The sequence below is a fragment of the Diaphorina citri genome, unplaced genomic scaffold (genome assembly GCF_000475195.1).
Source record: "Diaphorina citri unplaced genomic scaffold, Diaci psyllid genome assembly version 1.1 scaffold361, whole genome shotgun sequence".
NCBI classification, from domain to species: domain Eukaryota; kingdom Metazoa; phylum Arthropoda; class Insecta; order Hemiptera; family Psyllidae; genus Diaphorina; species Diaphorina citri.
The window spans coordinates 9,305-30,178 of NW_007377796.1; the positions used below are offsets into that span (position 1 = coordinate 9,305).

General features: G+C 35.9%; 1 long non-coding RNA gene across 1 annotated transcript; it reads left to right on the forward strand.

The window, feature by feature from the left end:
- The first annotated feature begins 1,609 nt into the window (after window positions 1–1,609).
- On the forward strand, window positions 1,610–20,589 carry LOC113466932. The gene is made up of 2 exons (XR_003391177.1): window positions 1,610–1,842; window positions 20,480–20,589. It is a non-coding gene; the product is annotated as an uncharacterized LOC113466932 (long non-coding RNA).
- Window positions 20,590–20,874: the final 285 nt, after the last annotated feature.

A 20,874-nucleotide genomic window follows, 5' to 3' on the forward strand; every position in this document is an offset into this window, starting at 1 on the left:
GGTCAAAGTTACTATTCAGTCCCAGATGGGGCACGGGATTTTATCATGATTTTTTTGAAAAAAAAAAAAAAAAATACTGCAAAAAAAAAATAGCACGGGTTTCTGTTAGATACCTATGTATGTGGTCAAAGTTACTATTCAGTCCCAGATGGGGCACGGGATTTTATCATGATTTATTTGAAAAATTTACTGCAATAATAAAGACTAAAGAGCTGTCTATAAAGGTTCGGTGTTAGAGAACGCCTCCAGCGTTTACCTCTCACAATGGTTACCACTGAAGATCCTACCATCATTAAAACACAAGAATCAAAATTCGTTTAATATTACACTATTAAGAATGGCAGAAATGAACAGCTCATTCCATTCTACTTTTGATAGTAAAGGAGTCCTTCAGTGAAGGGATAACTGACTATTTCTCTTTATGTTTCATGTTTTGGCCGTTAGTCTGCAGTTCAGTAGAGAAAGCCTCCAGCGTTTACCTCTCCCAGTGGTTACCACTGAAGATCCTACCATTATTAAAACACAAGAATCAAAATTCGTTTAATATTACACTATCAAGAATGGCAGAAATGAACAGTTCATTGCATTCCACTTTTGATAGTAAAGGAGTCCTTCAGTGAAGGGATAACTGACTATTTCTCTTTATGTTTCATGTTTTGGCCGTTAGTCTGCAGTTCATGTCATTGGTTGATGCTTTGATACCCGCATGGCCTACTTTGCCCTATCTCCCCTACAGATTGCTCAAAGGAACAGTAACTGGCGTCAAAGGAACAGTAACTGGCGTCAAAGGAACAGTAACTGCCTTCAAAGGAACAGTAACTGGCTTCAAAAGAACAGTAACTGGCTTCAAAAGAACAGTAAATGGCTTCAAAGGAACAGTAACTTGCTTCAAAGGAACTGTAACTGGCTTTAAAAGAACAGTAACTGGCTTCAAAAGAACAGTAAATGGCTTCAAAGGAACAGTAACTTGCTTGAAAGGAACTGTAATTGGCTTCAGAGGAACTTTATTCATCTTCAAAGGAACACAGTCTTTGCAATGTGGAAACACTTCCCGAAAGTAATAGGTAAGCAAATCGAGTATGGTGCCTACTAACTTGGAAAATTTCGGACCATATATATCGCGACTGTGGCATGAGGACTTGGTGTAGAAACCTGTCAGTCCTGAATGTAAAACAAAAGGAGTAAGCGACAGCACGGTTAGGTGATCCTCAGGTATACATGCATACCTAATTATAGACAGGAAATACGTTATCATCATTCACAAATCACAATGTGTAAGGTTTTGCATAGGGCAGGAAGATATCTTGTGACATTTGATCAAATGCTTCTTCGATACTGAGGATAGCATAGCTATGTTTAGGGTTCTCATAGATATGAAGTGTGTTTTGCTTCAAGTGATAATCACAAATTCGGATTAACCGCTCACAACAGACACAGAATTAACATCTTTAGGGGTGACCTAGGAACAAATATGTGGATACTTGATGTCAAGCGGTGAATTGGTATTACATATTAATAAAACGTTTTCAACAAACTTCAATAATTGAAGACCGGCTCGTTGATCGGCAACCCTGTTTTGCAGATTTTTAAATAGGTGTTTGAATTCAAAGGAACAGTAACTGGCGTCAAAGGAACAGTAACTGGCTTCAAAGGAACTGTAACTGCTTTAAAAGAACTGTAACTAGCTTCCAAGGAACAGTAACTGGCTTGAAAGGAACTGTAACTAGCTTCCAAGGAACAGTAACTGGCTTGAAAGGAACTGTAATTGGCTTCAAAGGAACTTTATTTATCTTCAAAGGAACACAGTCTTTGCAATGTGGAAACACTTCCCGAAAGTAATAGGTAAGCAAATCGAGTATGGTGCCTACTAACTTGGGGTGTTTGAATTAGGTGAGTATTGTGCTATTCCTTAGAACATTTCCGTTTAGGAATCTTGGTTTTGGCTTTTGATTGTTTGTACACGGTATCATTCCCAATCACCGCAGTGTCGCCAAATGTTATGAATAGAAGGTAATTAATGAATGGGTAAATAATAGGTACCTACGTATAGTAATCAACTTTTGCTTTTGTATTGTTGCTAGGTCCTGTAAGGAACAGGCTGGGATGGACCGAATTGATAGGAACTACAATAGGAGGACAGACCTATGACCTACACATGATATAGGAATATTTCGTATAACCTATGATGAACTAGTGAACCAAGTACATCGTTAGATAATAATAAAAATAATTATTTTCACTTTTCCACCACACTTGAATCAAGTTTAAATCCTTTGTGGAGACTGAACTTACTTTATAACCCATGATGAACTAGTGAACCAAGTATATCGTTAGATAATAATAAAAATAATTATTTTCACTTTTCCACCACACTTGAATCAAGTTTAAATCCTTTGTGGAGACTGAACTTACTTTGTGACTCTGCCGTCATATCATTAAGCTCGGTTTTGATAGGTGATAATTTGTAGGTGCCCCCTCGGTGTAAGGCATGGGATGTGGGAAGCATTCGCCTGTGATGGAAGAACGGTGTAGTGGCCAGGTTGGCGACACTGTTGTCCTCACCACAACACGAATACAATTCGCCTGACGAACACCAGTCGAGAGAAATCATAAAAACAAACACTACCGGGCAATCACTCGCGAAGAAATTATTAGAAACGTAAACGCACCATCACTATTATTTGTTTTAGAAAAGGTGAGAAAAATTTAGGTAAAAAATGGTTGCAAACTTTGAACTTTTAATGAGAATTTATTGTTACAGACAAAACCACGGGCGACACATCACTCCGTACATAACCACGTTAGGAACAAAACTAAACACACAAATAAGAAGAAGAAAAACAAGTTCCTACATGTGCGATTGTGATGCGCATGCCCCGCCTATTCCACAATTATCCCTGCTTGAACAGTAGGTGGGGCCTCTCTTAAAATGGCTGCCCTGGGTAATGTTCATCGATTTGTAGGTATATGAATGCTCCAAGTGGAATATTATTTTTCTTTTTCAAAGAAGAAAGAAGCCGAAGATCGTCTTCCTTGTGAACTGAAGGTGAATACAGAACTTATTGTGTTTGAGATGAGAAATTTATTGAAATCATCATTATAGTTTTATTATGTATACTTATTATACTATATCTATCTATAGTCTATACGTTACACATTTGATGATTCAGTGCCATCAGGCAGGAACCGTTGATTTACATTTTGAACACAGCACTGCCACCCAAGTGCTCGATTTTACTCAGATGTAGGTCTAAATTGGACGAAATAGCTTATCTTAAAAATAGTGATCTAATTAGGAAAATCAGATGTGTTGAAAAAGAGATGATAGAAAACTTTTATTTATTTAGTACATACTCGGAGGTGAACCAAAATTCTACTTTTATCTTTGTCAGTTCGTCAAGGTTGATCTTCATATTTCATAATTTCTCACATACGATTCAGTAGAAAAGAGAGCAGACAAGATACTCAAATTCTATCTGCAAATTGGTGGATGTGGCAAGTTCCCATTTTCGAAAATTGAACTTCATTGTGCATGTTTGAAGAGTAAACTATGTTGGAATAATAACTAAACTTATCTATGGTAATTCCAGAGATATCACGAGAATAATGAGTTAGCCTATTGTGCATGTTTGAAGAGTAAACTATGTTGGAATAATAACTAAACTTATCTATGGTAATTCCATAGATATCACGAGAATAATGAGTTAGCCGAATGTACAGGTTGGTGGATGTGCCAAAACTGCAATGAGACCTACATACTTTTGAAGGTTACGATCTTATAGTGGAGATGCCAAAATACCATTTTTCATTATTTAACTCCAGATCGATCTTATACTGATAAAAATAATCCCTCAATTACCTATGTATCTTGTCTTGACAAAATGTTTGATCTTTTTTTAGTACGAGTATATTAGTGGATGTGCCAATTTTCTCATTAAGTCATTTCTTATGTATCTGAAATCAGAAATGTTTCTTGATCGTATGCTTCGTGCTTTAGGTGGATGTGCCAAAACTGCAATGAGACCTACATACTTTTGAAGGTAGAATTACGATCTGATAGTGGAGATGCCAAAATACCATTTTTCATTATTTAACTCCAGATCGATCTTATACTGATAAAAATAATCTCTCAATTACCTATGTACATATCTTGTCTTGACAAAATGTTTGATCTTTTTTTTTAGTACGAGTTATATTAGTGGATGTGCCAATTTTCTCATTAAGTCAATCCTTATGTATCTGAAATCAGAAATGTTTCTCGATCGTTTTCTTCGTACTTTAAATTCGTTATTGGTGTTACTGAGCGGGTACGCTTATTTTCAAAGTGTTCATGTTGTACGGCAGAATCAAAAGATGGGGTTCATATACCTATTTACTTTCAAAATATTTTGTTTTGTCCTAGCAAGGGTATTAAGATTTCAATTTCATCTCCGATTCAGAGATTTAAAATACATGTTACATATTTATTTATACCTCAACAAAATCGATAGCTATTAGGTTTAAATAAACATGTTTTGCCGATAAGAGGCATTCTTTGTTGTTGGTGAAATTCTAAACATCCCAAAACATGAAGGTGAATACAGAACTTATTGTGTTTGAGATGAGAAATTTATTGAAATCATCATTATAGTTTTATTATGTTTACTTATTATACTATATCTATCTATACGTTACACATTTGATGGTTCAGTGCCATCAGGCAGGAACCGTTGATTTACATTTTGAACACAGCGCTGCTACCCAAGTGCTCGATTTTACTCAGATGTAGGTCTAAATTGGACGAAATAGCTTATCTTAAAAATAGTGATCTAATTAGGAAAATCAGATGTGTTGAAAAAGAGATGATAGAAAACTTTTATTTATTTAGTACATACTCGGAGGTGAACCAAAATTCTACTTTTATCTTTGTCAGTTCGTCAAGGTTGATCTTCATATTTCATAATTTCTCACATACGATTCAGTAAAAAAGAGAGCAGACAAGATACTCAAATTCTATCTGCAAATTGGTGGATGTGGCAAATTCCCATTTTCGAAAATTGAACTGCATTGTGCATGTTTGAAGAGTAAACTATGTTGGAATAATAACTAAACTTATCTATGGTAATTCCATAGATATCACGAGAATAATGAGTTAGCCGAATGTACAGGTTGGTGGATGTGCCAAAACTGCAATGAGACCTACATACTTTTGAAGGTAGAATAAAATTACGATCTGATAGTGGAGATGCCAAAATACCATTTTTCATTATTTAACTCCAGATCGATCTTATACTGATAAAAATAATCCCTCAATTACCTATGTATCTTGTCTTGACAAAATGTTTGATCTTTTTTTAGTACGAGTATATTAGTGGATGTGCCAATTTTCTCATTAAGTCATTTCTTATGTATCTGAAATCAGAAATGTTTCTTGATCGTATGCTTCGTGCTTTAAATTCGTCATTAGTGTTACTGAGCGGGTACGATTATTTTCAAAGTGTTCATGTTGTACGGCAGAATCAAGAGATGGGGTTCATATACCTATTTACTTTCAAAATATTTTGTTTTGTCCTAGCAAGGGTATTAAGATTTCAATTTCATCTCCGATTCAGAGATTTAAAATACATGTTACATATTTATTTATACCTCAACAAAATCGATAGCTATTAGGTTTAAATAAACATGTTTTGCCGCTAAGAGGCATTCTTTGTTGTTGGTGAAATTCTAAACATTACAAAAGCAACAATCAAAACAAGCAAGAAGCGGCTCCTTACAACAAATACTTGAACATTGTATTGAGCACCCTTGTTTTGATATCTATAGGTCCTTTTCTTGTGACGATTATTCATTTGCCACTAGATTTTAGAATCAAGTTGCTCTATTTACTTAAAAGGTATCTCATAATAATAGTTATCTGATACTTTCGGTTCCTTGAAAAAATTCTCAAGACACCTATGTAACTAGAATGTGTACCAGTAAACTTCACGTTTTCTAATAGTTCATTTAAAAACGCGATTGTAATAAATTATGATGTGGGTCTTCAATTATCTCAATTGTTTCTGAAATTGGTCAAATTTTGTAGATCACTTGTAGGAGAGAAACATTTCTGACTATCCATGGACTCCTCAGTTATGTATCTTCACAAGTCTGAGTAGGCACCGAATGAGAATAAATTCTTTAAACGCTCAGTCTCATAGAACTCGGCGCAGCCTAGAACAAGAATTAAAGAAGCCAAACCATAAGTTATAATCCAAATAATAGAGGCATTTTGAAGTATCTGGTAAAGTACCTCGAGCTACTTGAAGTGAGGGATTTCATGACAAACACGGCGGTACAGATATTATACGGTGTACAATGGCGAATCAGCTAGGATTATCTACTATGTGCAGTGACATTTTTCCAGTCAACTAGTTTACAAACTAAGAAAACCCTCTCAAAGTGGTCTCTAAATCAACATGTTTTAACAAAAGCACCCAACTTATCTATTGTGAAAATATTCTTTGCATTTTCTAGCATATAGGTATGTCTTTTTCGGCATTATACCGATTATATCATTCTGCAACATCAAGAAGTATTGTGTGTGCAAAAGTACGATACATCATATAGGTATGTCTTTTTCGGCATTATACCGATTATATCATTCTGCAACATCAAGAAGTATTGTGTGTGCAAAAGTACGATACATTTTTAGCTACTTCTATTGCTTACTGGAGTTGGTAAAGAAAATTTCACTTCTGGTAGAAGTAAAAAATACACTATTTTGTATTCCAATTCCTATTTACCTACTTCAGCATTCATGGCATCTATCTATCTAGATTTCCTGATAAACAAATAAAATTAAGGTTTATTTATCTGGTCTAATGCGCGTAAAGGTGGATTTCCACCAACGCGACCTCTGTCGTGCGACAAAATCGCGCGACAATGTCGCGCGACGTCACCTGTTTTCACTTGCAAGGCATCTATCTATCTAGATTTCCTGATAAACAAATAAAATTAAGGTTTATTTATCTTGTCTAATGCGCGTTAAGCATTTAAGAAGGTAACCAGTTGTAAATACCTAATGTGAGCAATGATAAGACTGGACGAGTTTATTCCTACCATAAAACAGGAATGCATCAACCACTCTTTGAAAACGTTCGGTCTAAATATGTCTTAAAAAAATAAAATAAAAATATCTTCATTCAAAGAAGAACTCTAGCGAAGTCGAAGTATTTTGAAAGCACCCTATGATTGAGATAATAAAAACAGTAGGCTAGAGTAAACAGGGACATGGTAAGCTGAATAGTTTCAACCCTGTCGCACTCGGTTAGTCTAATCCCTCGGATAATATTTATTATGTGTTAATGTTCTTCAGTTGCGGAGACATTTTTACCCATAAGTGAAATCCCTGCGATCTTTTTTTCCCTTCTTATTTTTCATGTGCAGAGATTTGAAAATTCCACTCATCGCGGCATCGTTTCATTGGTTGGAACTTTAATGGTTTTCCTAATATAAAAATCATAATTTATGAAGAGCATGGCATTATGGTAAATACCTACCACATATTTTTTTATACGACAACGACAAGACACGAATGCTAGATAATAAAATGTTAGAAGCGCCGGGATACTTCAAAGTAGAAGTTTAATATGTTTAATCTCTCCACGACGCTGAGATAAAGAGACTTGTGTGAAGGTTACCTAGTATGTTACAGTAAAACAAATAGAAATGTTATTCTAGTGGAAAGCAATCAGGCGTCAATATGGAATCAACAAGGAAAATGGTTGTTTTGAAGTCAAGACAAACATGAAACAAATCCATGTTTTTCAGAACTTGCCCTGGCACACTGCTTTCATTGATAGATTTTATACTTCATCAAAATAGTCACAAAAAATCCACAAAATATAAGTATTTTTTATACAAGTTCCAGCATCAATATATTTTTTGAGCACCGAAAAATCCTTAATGAACTGGCTGACTCCTAGTTGAATCAAAGAATACCACGAGCACACTTCTCGAGGCGGTATCGGGTTTACAAGCAAAGATCAAGCGAGCTGGAACTTTAGGATTGTCAACTTCAAAGAAACCCGATGAAATGTTTATTTTGATTATAAAATAGATATCCTGGCCGGCTCAGGATCAAGAGGTTGTTGGCAAAGAACCAATGGCCGGGCGGGGTGAATGCCCGGGGCATTTTCTATCGCTCATGACTAACCCTTGGCAAGTATAGAGCTTGAGGAACGTTTTGCCTCCTATTCTTGCTTACAATTTACAATAATCCGTTTCTATGGAAATTAAAAGTAAGGGTACGCTCAGTAGGTACCGTCCATCGTCTTAACAGTTCTCGGTGTCCGTATATTTCACAATTATTTACCTTTGTACCTATACGGGTAATTCGTATGGATGAAGATTCGACTAAGTGGCTCTCTCCCCCGTCTCCCTTGCAATATTAGTAATTTCTAAAGCCATTATTTACCCTGAATGCATTTTCATTCATTTCAGAACTGCGAACTACTCAGAAAACGCAAGATACCATGGCCAGAATCAACCATCAATAGATCTGTTGCGCTTACTTGGGTGATGTTTCAAAGTCATAGAGCAGGAAAAATGAGGACCAACGGAATTTTTCTTTTTCTTCTACGAATTCTAGATCCCGAGATAAATCGATTTAAAAAATACCGGTAATTTGTAAAGTTTGACGTCACGACATACGCTCCCGTAGGCGATGACGTCATAATTCATGACTCCCGCTTCGTTTGTTTGTGCGCAAGCGTTTCTGCGCATTTTTAGGTTAAGTCTGACGTCACAACTCTTTGAACTTTTTCAATAGAACGGCAATTAAAAATTGAATTTTCGACCTTTTAAAATTACTTTCTCGGAGTTTTGACCTCAGATTTGAATTTTTCCCAACTTTTTACATAGGAATCGACCATTTATTTACAATTTTTACCCATTTGCAACTGCTCCATTCTCTTCTACAATAATCTATCTGAGGGTAGGTAGTTGCAGATCTTTTCAGTAAATAAGAAGTACTTACGAGGGTCATTTGATAAGTTTGTGGACATGGATACTTCTTCTTGCTATGAAGCCCAAATCTAGGTGCCACTGCAAAGTCTGTCTTGTTTTAGGAAGGTACATCAAGTTTCATTACATTCCTATTATTAGCCGTTATTTATGCCTGCTTAAAGCGTAGGTAGCAAAGATACGGTATTACTTGTGATGTCTATTGTTCTAATCCATACGTAATTATAATTAGTGGGATCGTGAGCAAAGAGTAGCCAGAACGTATAGTGGGAATCAAGCTTTACTGAAACAGCAAAAGAAACCTTACATCCCTGTTGTGTAGGTATACCTCCTTTTTTTCTATACCATATACCTCCCTCCTATTGCCCACTATGAGTAGGTATACGGAAACTGACGGAGCACGCCGAACCAACTTTAGTTCTAATCCGATATTAAGCAAGTAAGACCCCCCTATACCTCTCTGTCTAAAGTCAAGTTTAACCAAAAGGCCATTTGCTCAATAAAAAAGTCTCCAAAATTGGGCATCCTTTTACAGTCCTCTGCCCTTAGCTACCGTAACAATCCCTCATTTTATATTACCTTACCTCATTTATACTGCTAGGATGGGCCTGAAAAGTCCCTTTACCCCAGTCTGGAGATCACAATATCACAAAGCTCAATTCAAGTAAGTCATTAGTAGTAAAAATGTACTCTGTTTCTGACTTTTCTAGTTGGACATTATCAGCTTTGTGTCTCCGGTTTCGACTTTGAAGAATAAAATTACGATCTGATAGTGGAGATGCCAAAATACCATTTTTCATTATTTAACTCCAGATCGATTTTATACTGATAAAAATAATCTCTCAATTACCTATGTATCTTGTCTTGACAAAATGTTTGATTTTTTTTTAGTACGAGTGTATTAGTGGATGTGCCAATTTTCTCATTAAGTCATTTCTTATGTATCTGAAATCAGAAATGTTTCTTGATCGTATGCTTCGTGCTTTAAATTCGTTATTAGTGTTACTGAGCGGGTACGATTATTTTCAAAGTATTCATGTTGTACGGCAGAATCAAAAGATGGGGTTCATATACCTTTTTACTTTCAAAAGCATAAAACAGTATTTTGTTTTGTCCTAGCAAGGGTATTAAGATTTCAATTTCATCTCCGATTCAGAGATTTAAAATACATGTTACATATTTATTTATACCTCAACAAAATCGATAGCTATTAGGTTTAAATAAACATGTTTTGCCGATAAGAGGCATTCTTTGTTGTTGGTGAAATTCTAAACATCCCAAAACATTACAAAAGCAACAATCAAAACAAGCAAGAAGCGGCTCCTTACAACAAATACTTGAACATTGTATTGAGCACCCTTGTTTTGATATCTATAGGTCCTTTTCTTGTGACGATTGTTCATTTGCCACTAGATTTTAGAATCAAGTTGCTCTATTTACTTAATAGGTATCTCATAATAATAGTTATCTGATACTTTCGGTTCCTTGAAAAAAATCTCAAGACACTTATGTAACTAGAATGTGTACCAATAAACTTCACGTTCTCTAATAGTTCATTTAAAAACGCGATTGTAATAAATTATGATGTGGTTCTTCACCATATCTCAATTGTTTCTGAAATTGGTCAAATTTTGTAGATCACTTGTAGGGGAGACACATTTCTGACTATCCATGGACTCCTCAGTTATGTATCTTCACAAGTCTGAGTAGGCACCGAATGAGAATTCTTTAAACGCTCAGTCTCATAGAACTCGGCGCAGCCTAGAACAAGAATTAAAGAAGCCAAACCATAAGTTATAATCCAAATAATAGAGGCATTTTGAAGTATCTGGTAAAGTACCTCGAGCTACTTGAAGTGAGGGATTTCATGACAAACACGGCGGTACAGATATTATACGGTGTACAATGGCGAATCAGCTAGGATTATCTACTATGTGCAGTGACATTTTTCCAGTCAACTAGTTTACAAACTAAGAAAACCCTCTCAAAGTGGTCTCTAAATCAACATGTTTTAACAAAAGCACCCAACTTATCTATTGTGAAAATATTCTTTGCATTTTCTAGCATATATGTCTTTTTCGGCATTATACCGATTATATCATTCTGCAACATCAAGAAGTATTGTGTTGCACAAAAGTAACGATAACCATTTTTAGCTACTTCTATTGCTTTACTGGAGTGGTAAAGAAAATTTCAAGGTAAATAACTATTTTGTATTCAATTCCTAATTTACGCTCTTCAGCAATTCCATGGCATGTATCGCCTATTAGATTTCCGATAACGCGAGAATAAATTAAAGCGCCTATTTATCTGTCTAAATGCGCGTAAGGTGTTTCCACCAACGCCGACCTGTCGCGACAAAATCGCGCGACAATGTCGCGCGGACGTCACCTGTTTTCACTTGTCAACATTTGGTCGCGCGAGTGTGACCTGTTAAAAATTAAAAGCACTCCCCGACAACCATCGCGCGACATTTGTCGCGGCGACGTGACGCTGTTTCCCACTTGCAATTAAAAAATATTTTAATTTATTATTTTTTTTCAGCTGTGTATTCAACGTGATATAGGGGGATACAAATTATAAAAAAAATTAAAATTTTATTAAAATTAAAGCACTCCCACTCATAATAAAAAACAAACTAAAATGAAGAGTCGCGCGACACGTTTCCACTGGCATTGCTACGCGACATTCCTTTGATCCGGACCGACTTTCATCGGATAGAAGTCGCATGGTCGCACGACTTTTTTTCGTGTCGCGCGACACGTTTCCACTATGCGATTTTTGCCGCGCGACCCTGTCGCGCGGCAAAAGTCGCGTTGGTGGAAATCCACCTTAAAGCATTTAAGAAGGTAACCAGTTGTAAATACTTAATGTGAGCAATGATAAGACTGGACGAGTTTATTCCTTCCATAAAACAGGAATGCATCAACCACTAAGTAATTACTTAGACTTAACTTTGAAAACGTTCGGTCTAAATATGTCTTAAAAAAAAAAAAAAAAAAAAAAAAAAAAAATATCTTCATTCAAAGAAGAACTCTAGCGAAGTATTTTGAAAGCACCCTATGATTGAGATAATAAAAACAGTAGGCTAGAGTAAACAGGGACATGGTAAGCTGAATAGTTTCAACCCTGTCGCACTCGGTTAGTCTAATCCCTCGGATAATATTTATTATGTGTTAATGTTCTTCAGTTGCGGAGACATTTTTACCCATAAGTGAAATCCCTGCGATCTTTTTTTCCCTTCTTATTTTTCATGTGCAGAGATTTGAAAATTCCACTCATCGCGGCATCGTTTCATTGGTTGGAACTTTAATGGTTTTCGCAAAGTATTTTAGTTCAAGCGTACCTTATTGAACAAACATAGTAATTCAATGATTCAATCTACTTAAACATACATAAATCACAAGGACTTTACATTGAAATGAGTCTGATAATAGTTCTAAGCTTTTTGTTCACAAGTAGCCTTATTGAGTAAGAACCTACTTATCATCTACGCGTGCAGAACATAAAACTACCTATACCTGTGCAACCTGAACGCCGTTCTAGAATGAAGAATACAACGATATGTATAGTACACTTGAAGCTTTCTTGTTTTTCTCAGCACTGAAATGTATAATGGTTTTCGCAAAGTATTTTAGTTCAAGCGTACCTTATTGAACAAACATAGTAATTCAATGATTCAATCTACTTAAACATACATAAATCACAAGGACTTTACATTGAAATGAGTCTGATAATGGTTCTAAGCTTTTTGTTCACAAGTAGCCTTATTGAGTAAGAACCTACTTATCATCTACGCGTGCAGAACATAAAACTACCTATACCTGCCTACTTAATTAAGTAGGGAGAATTAGCGCTCATAAATATTCAATTGAAACTTGATTATCAGAATAATAGGAAATACATGTTGATTAGATTGGTTTTAGAATTAATAACAACTGTCGTTACTTCTATACTCCTCACCCCAAGCTGCAAATCTCATAGTCCTTCATCTTAATTTCTTATTGGTCAGGCGCAAGTTTCACAATAATCTTAATATGTCCTCATTACTGAAGGACATGATATAGAATATACATAATTAGATAATTACATATTTGCCGTTTACAAGAGATACATGGCAAGCCCTCCAAGTGGACGATATTATCTATTACGCAGTTGTGTCCATCGGAGTTTTCGCCTTTTGGTGAAAAATTTTCTGGGCAAAAGCAGAATGTCTGCTGTGAGCGATGCGATGATTGTATTTGTCTTGATGACTAGAAAATGATTTAAATAATTTTATTAATAGGACCTAATATTATTACCATTACCACTGCATAACACAATAAATTTTGTTCAGAAAAGTCACAATCAAGCTTAGCAACTACTAAGTCAAACGCAATTGTTTTCAGCTCCATCCTTTGCTGATTCTAAATCAAAATCAAGAAGGGTTCCTCTCGCTGAACACCGACCTTTGAATGGAAACGATAAAAATGTCAATTGTCAATCAAAACAAACCAGTGACATCTCAATTCTCAACGGTGGAGAGACTTACCACTGCATAACACAATAAATTTTGTTCAGAAAAGTCACAATCAAACTTAGCAACTACTAAGTCAAACGCAATTGTTTTCAGCTACATCTTTTGCTGATTCTAAATCAAAATCAAGAAGGGTTCCTTTCGCCGAACACCGACCTTTGAATGGAAACGATAAAAATGTCAATTGTCAATCAAAACAAACCAGTGACATCTCAATTCTCAACGGTGGAGAGAACAGAGTCACATTTTTCTCTGCCAGATGTCAACCGTTCTCGCTCCAGTGAGCTTTCAAGTTGGGGGAGAACTTTTTTAATCACAAAACAGATTGCCGTTTTAAGCTACCTAATCATTACCATTTGGCTAAAATGAATATTGCTCTTGTGCAGTTTGACATAGACGAGAAGACGGGTCTGCACTTTCAAAGTACACAAGAGAAACGTCAATCATTAAGCATTATGGCACTTCATTTGAAAATAAGGTATTTCCTATAGCATTAAATACATGCAGACTTTTCGCATGACGTTGTAAATGACTAATACATGACGACATAAATACTGCGATCTGCGATACTAAACTTGATTAGGAGATACTAATAAATTAATGTTCCCAATGTGGAGTATAAACTCATAAACATGAGTTAACACCTCTCTAATAAATAAGTGAAGAATTATTTTTTCTTTAGAATCCTAGAAAGGGCCAGTAAGTTTGGCAGGAACATCGGAGTAGGTAATGTCTAATGTTATGGTAACAGTTTTAAGCTACCTAATCATTACCATTTGGCTTAAATGAATATTGCTCTTGTGCAGTTTGACATAGACGAGACGACGGGTCTGCACTTTCAAAGTACACAAGAGAAACGTCAATCATTAAGCATTATGGCACTTCATTTGAAAATAAGGTATTTCCTATAGCATTAAATACATGCAGACTTTTCGCATGACGTTGTAAATGGCTAATACATGACGACATAAGTACTGCGATACTAAACTTGATTAGAAGATACTAATAAATTAATGTACCCAATGTGGAGTATAAACTCATAAACATGAGTTAACACCTCTCTAATAAATAAGCGAAGAATTATTTTTTCTTTAGAATCCTAGAAAGGGCCAGTAAGTTTGGCAGGAACATCGGAGTAGGTAATGTCTAATGTTATGGTAACTATGATACTATTATCTATTTATCCACCGAGCATACTTTTCTATGTAATCCGTCCTATGATTACAAATGGCTTACTTTCTGGTGCCTCCTGTTTCTATTATTTATGCCTGCTTAAAGCGTAGGTAGCAAAGATACGGTATTACTTATGATGTCTATTGTTCTAATCCATACGTAATTATAATTAGTGGGATCGTGAGCAAAGAGTAGCCAGAACGTGTAGTGGGAATCAAGCTTTACTGAAACAGCAAAAGAAACCTTACATCCCTGTTGTGTAGGTATACCTCCTTTTTTTCTATACCATATTACCTCCCTCCTATTGCCCGCTATGAGTAGGTATACGGAAACTGACGGAGCACGCCGAACCAACTTTAGTTCTAATCCGATAATTAGACAAGTAAGACCCCCTGTACCTCTCTGTCTAAAGTCAAGTTCAACCAAAAGGCCATTTGCTCAATAAAAAAGTCTCCAAAATTGGGCATCCTTTTACAGTCCTGTGCCCTTAGCTACCGTAACAATCCCTCATTTTATATTACCTTACCTCATTTATACTGCTAGGATGGGACTGAAAAGTCCCTTTACCCCAGTTAACCAAAAGGCCATTTGCTCCATAAAAAAGTCTCCAAAATTGGGCATCCTTTTACAGTCCTGTGTCCTTAGCTACCGTAACAATCCCTCATTTTATATTACCTTACCTCATTTATACTGCTAGGATGGGACTGAAAAGTCCCTTTACCCCAGTCTGGAGATCACAATATCACAAAGCTCAATTTAAGTAAGTCATTAGTAGTAAAAATGTACTCTGTTTCTGACTTTTCTAGTTGGACATTATCAGCTTTGTGTCTCCGGTTTCGACTTTGACAGTGAACATGATAGAAGGGCACCTTCCTGCCGGAAACATGCCGGGTGTTGCTTAGCATTGGCGTCATAGGTCGGCGCCGCAGCACAGTTAATTAATAGTCACGAGGTAGATGACACGTCTTCTGGACATGAATCCAGGTAAAGGCTTGAGGCATCTTGATCACATATCACTATCACTGAACAAGTTCCACACCCTTAGAACGTGTGTGATTTTGGGGAGAACCTAATAATGAAGAAAGATAAGATAAAATCGATTTTATTTGGGAAAAATACCTGTCTGGTAGACCCCCAAAACATTACAAAAGCAACAATCAAAACAAGCAAGAAGCGGCTCCTTACAACAAATACTTGAACATTGTATTGAGCACCCTTGTTTTGATATCTATAGGTCCTTTTCTTGTGACGATTGTTCATTTGCCACTAGATTTTAGAATCAAGTTGCTCTATTTACTTAATAGGTATCTCATAATAATAGTTATCTGATACTTTCGTTCATTTGCCACTAGATTTTAGAATCAAGTTGCTCTATTTACTTAATAGGTATCTCATAATAATAGTTCTGGTAGACCACAGTGACTTGATTATTGTAGTACCAAAAATTAATCAAGATTTTTAAAAGTTTTTTGATACTCTGATACCAAAGCTTCTTCGATGCTACATAAGTAATATGGCACATACCGACCTGCGGCCAATTTGGATGATTGAACTGTGTGCTTGCGGATCCTCAGACAGCAATAACATATCATATTTCAATTTATCGCAGCTCTGCCATAGAAGTTTTCGTGGTATATTCTGCCGCAGCATGTACGCTCCTTTATACCTACCACTGTGGTCCAGACATAGGTAATCCCCGTATCGGTTCTACAGAATGAAAGAAAAACAGCAAACGCCAGTCACTTGAAGAATAATTATTATAATTCAACGCACACGTCGCTAAAAAATGGAAACCTCTTCAATGCTGCTAATAAATAAAAAAATTGAAATAATAATCGTCAGTAATAAAAAATAAACAATAGGATGTTTTAAGGAACATCACAAATCTCCCGTCAAATATAACGGAAGAATTCCGGAGTATCGCAATAATAAAATTATATCTATCGATTGTACTTTGAAGGAAGAAAATTGGCCTTTGTTCAGTCAGTTTTTCATTACATTCTGGTTCTACTGTGATCATTAACTTATGGCACCAATGTACCATGATATTCTATATACTTATTATACTATATCTATCTATAGTCTATACGTTACACATTTGATGATTCAGTGCCATCAGGCAGGAACCGTTGATTTACATTTTGAACACAGCACTGCCACCCAAGTGCTCGATTTTACTCAGATGTAGGTCTAAATTGGACGAAATAGCTTATCTTAAAAATAGTGATCTAATTAGGAAAATCAGATGTGTTTGAAAAAGAGATGATAAGAAAACTTTTATTTATTTCGTACATACTCGGAGGTGAACCAAAATTCTACTTTTATCTTTGTCAGTTCGTCAAGGTTGATCTTCATATTTCATAATTTCTCACATACGATTCAGTAAAAAAGAGAGCAGACAAGATACTCAAATTCTATCTGCAAATTGGTGGATGTGGCAAGTTCCCATTTTCGAAAATTGAACTTTATTTTGCATGTTTGAAGAGTAAACTATGTTGGAATAATAACTAAACTTATCTATGGTAATTCCAGAGATATCACGAGAATAATGAGTTAGCCCCAAATATAACGGAAGAATTCCAGAGTATCGCAATAATAAAATTATATCTATCGATTGTACTTTGAAGGAAGAGAATTGGCCTTTGTTCAGTCAGTTTTTCATTACATTCTGGTTCTACTGTGATCATTAACTTATGGCACCAATGTACCATGATATTCTATTGTAATTACATTCTGGTTCTACTGTGATCATTAACTTATGGCACCAATGTACCATGATATTCTATTGTACTTTCGTCATCAAACATCCATACAGAACTTCCGCAACATTAGAAGAGAGAGAAAGCACGGAATAAAAATAAGAGAAACAGAAAATTTTCAAGAACCCTCGAAATGATTTTCTCTCAAGCTCAGTGAAGCGTTATTTGATTGAATTATAATTTCCCGACCACAGAGAACATCCCCAGACATGATGCATCGTGTTTCGCAACCTGAACGCCGTTCTAGAATGAAGAATACAACGATATGTATTGTACACTTGAAGCTTTCTTGTTTTTCTCAGCACTGAAATGTAGAAGGGTGCTTTGTTTGCCCGTTGGGTGCAATACTTGTCAGCAGAAATGTTTTGACAGATTCAATGAGTTTATTAGAAGACTCCAAGAGAGTTGATTATGAGAAAGATGTTTGGTACTGGATGCATTTCACATACGCGTGCCAGATAATGTTTTCCCAAAGTCGAGAACTATTGTGAAACATGAAATCTAATCCTTGTTATTAGTTATTAGTCAGAGGTGTACATTTAGATGAGTGCACTTGGATTGATTACCAAAAATCTGAACGGTATTCACAAACCTGGGAAATAATTACCCTTTCTATTTTACCATTGTAGTCTGCTACGGCGTAAATCCTTCCCTGATGTCAACCATAGAATTTGTCCTGACGAGTAACAATAAGTTTTTGAGAAACCCTGTATAGGTACATGTCATGTGGTTGAGATAAATGGTTGCACATAGATTAAACATGAATACTATGTACGTATCTTTACCGCACAGCCTGGAGCCCAATTCAAGAACAATACAAAGATCATTTTAGAAGATTCGAAAATTAAACGTGTAAGCCCCTCCTCAACATTCTAGAGGAGAGACGAAGCCCGCCTACAGATCTAATATAAAAATCATAATTTATGAAGAGCATGGCATTATGGTAAATACCTACCACATATTTTTTTTATACGACAACGACAAGACACGAATGCTAGATAATAAAATGTTAGAAGCGCCGGGATACTTCAAAGTAGAAGTTTAATATGTACATTATGGTAAATACCTACCACATATTTTTTATACGACAAGACACGAATGCTAGATAATAAAATGTTAGAAGCGCCGGGATACTTCAAAGTAGAAGTTTAATATGTTTAATCTCTCCACGACGCTGAGATAAAGAGACTTGTGTGAAGGTTACCTAGTATGTTACAGTAAAACAAATAGAAATGTTATTCTAGTGGAAAGCAATCAGGCGTCAATATGGAATCAACAAGGAAAATAGTTGTTTTGAAGTCAAGACAAACATGAAACAAATCCATGTTTTTCAGAACTTGCCCTGGCACACTGCTTTCATTGATAGATTTTATACTTCATCAAAATAGTCACAAAAAATCCACAAAATATAAGTATTGGTTGTTTTGAAGTCAAGACAAACATGAAACAAATGCATGTTCTTCAGAACTTGCCCTGGCACACTGCTTTCATTGATAGATTTTATACTTCATCAAAATAGTCACAAAAAATCCACAAAATATAAGTATTATCAAAATTCAAAAGTCCATTAGGGATCTAATGCAAGGGGTGGATCTTAAAAGTCTAATGTGCTCTATGACTTTGCAATTCTCAACAGAAAATACAAATTTGTTATCAGCATTAAATCGAGAGATAGAAAGTGTTTTCGATAATTGTAAATTCAATTATGAAAATATAGAAGTTATAAGTATTTTTTATACAAGTTCCAGCATCAATATATTTTTTGAGCACCGAAAAATCCTTAATGAACTGGCTGACTCCTAGTTGAATCAAAGAATACCACGAGCACACTTCTCGAGGCGGTATCGGGTTTACAAGCAAAGATCAAGCGAGCTGGAACTTTAGGATTGTCAACTTCAAAGAAACCCGATGAAATGTTTATTTTGATTATAAAATAGATATCCTGGCCGGCTCAGGATCAAGAGGTTGTTGGCAAAGAACCAATGGCCGGGCGGGGTGAATGCCCGGGGCATTTTCTATCGCTCATGACTAACCCTTGACAAGTAGAGCTTGAGGAACGTTTTGCCTCCTATTCTTGCTTACAATTTACAATAATCCGTTTCTATGGAAATTAAAAGTAAGGGTACACTCAGTAGGTAGAATAGAATATACCTTGTTTATCCTGCTCGAATGAGACTAAAAAGTCCCTTTACCCCAGCAGTCTAAACAAGGTCTCGTTTATAGTTGTAAATACTTAATGTGAGCAATGATAAGACTGGACGAGTTTATTCCTTCCATAAAACAGGAATGCATCAACCACTAAGTAATTACTTAGACTTAACTTTGAAAACGTTCGGTCTAAATATGTCTTAAAAAAAAAAAAAAAAAAAAAAAAAAAAACGCTCAGTAGGTACCGTCCATCGTCTTAACAGTTCTCGGTGTCCGTATATTTCATAATTATTTACCTTTGTACCTATACGGGTAATTCGTATGGATGAAGATTCGACTAAGTGGCTCTCTCCCCCGTCTCCCTTGCAATATTAGTAATTTCTAAAGCCATTATTTACCCTGAATGTATTTTCATTCATTTCAGAACTGCGAACTACTCAGAAAACGCAAGATACCATGGCCAGAATCAACCATCAATAGATCTGTTGCGCTTACTTGGGTGATGTTTCAAAGTCATAGAGCAGGAAAAATGAGGACCAACGGAATTTTTCTTTTTCTTCACAATGGCCGGGCGGGGTGAATGCCCGGGGCATTTTCTATCGCTCATGACTAACCCTTGGCAAGTATAGAGCTTGAGGAACGTTTTGCCTCCTATTCTTGCTTACAATTTACAATAATCCGTTTCTATGGAAATTAAAAGTAAGGGTACGCTCAGTAGGTACCGTCCATCGTCTTAACAGTTCTCGGTGTCCGTATATTTCACAATTATTTACCTTTGTACCTATACGGGTAATTCGTATGGATGAAGATTCGACTAAGTGGCTCTCTCCCCCGTCTCCCTTGCAATATTAGTAATTTCTAAAGCCATTATTTACCCTGAATGCATTTTCATTCATTTCAGAACTGCGAACTACTCAGAAAACGCAAGATACCATGGCCAGAATCAACCATCAATTCGGACTAAAAAATCAAGAGCCACAACGGAGCGACCATCTCAACCATGTACTCATCTTTATTGCTTATTTAACATCTCTACATGAATTCAAGAGCCACAACGGAGCGACCATCTCAACCATGTACTCATCTTTATTGCTTATTTAACATCTCTACATGAAATACCTGTTTATAGAGACTAAAAAATCAAGAGCCACAACGGAGCGACCATCTCAACCATGTACTCATCTTTATTGCTTATTTAACATCTCTACATGAAATACCTGTTTATAGAAGAAGAAATGAAAACATATACATAATCTACGTTCTACAGTCAACGTATTAACGTGAATGTCGTGAATC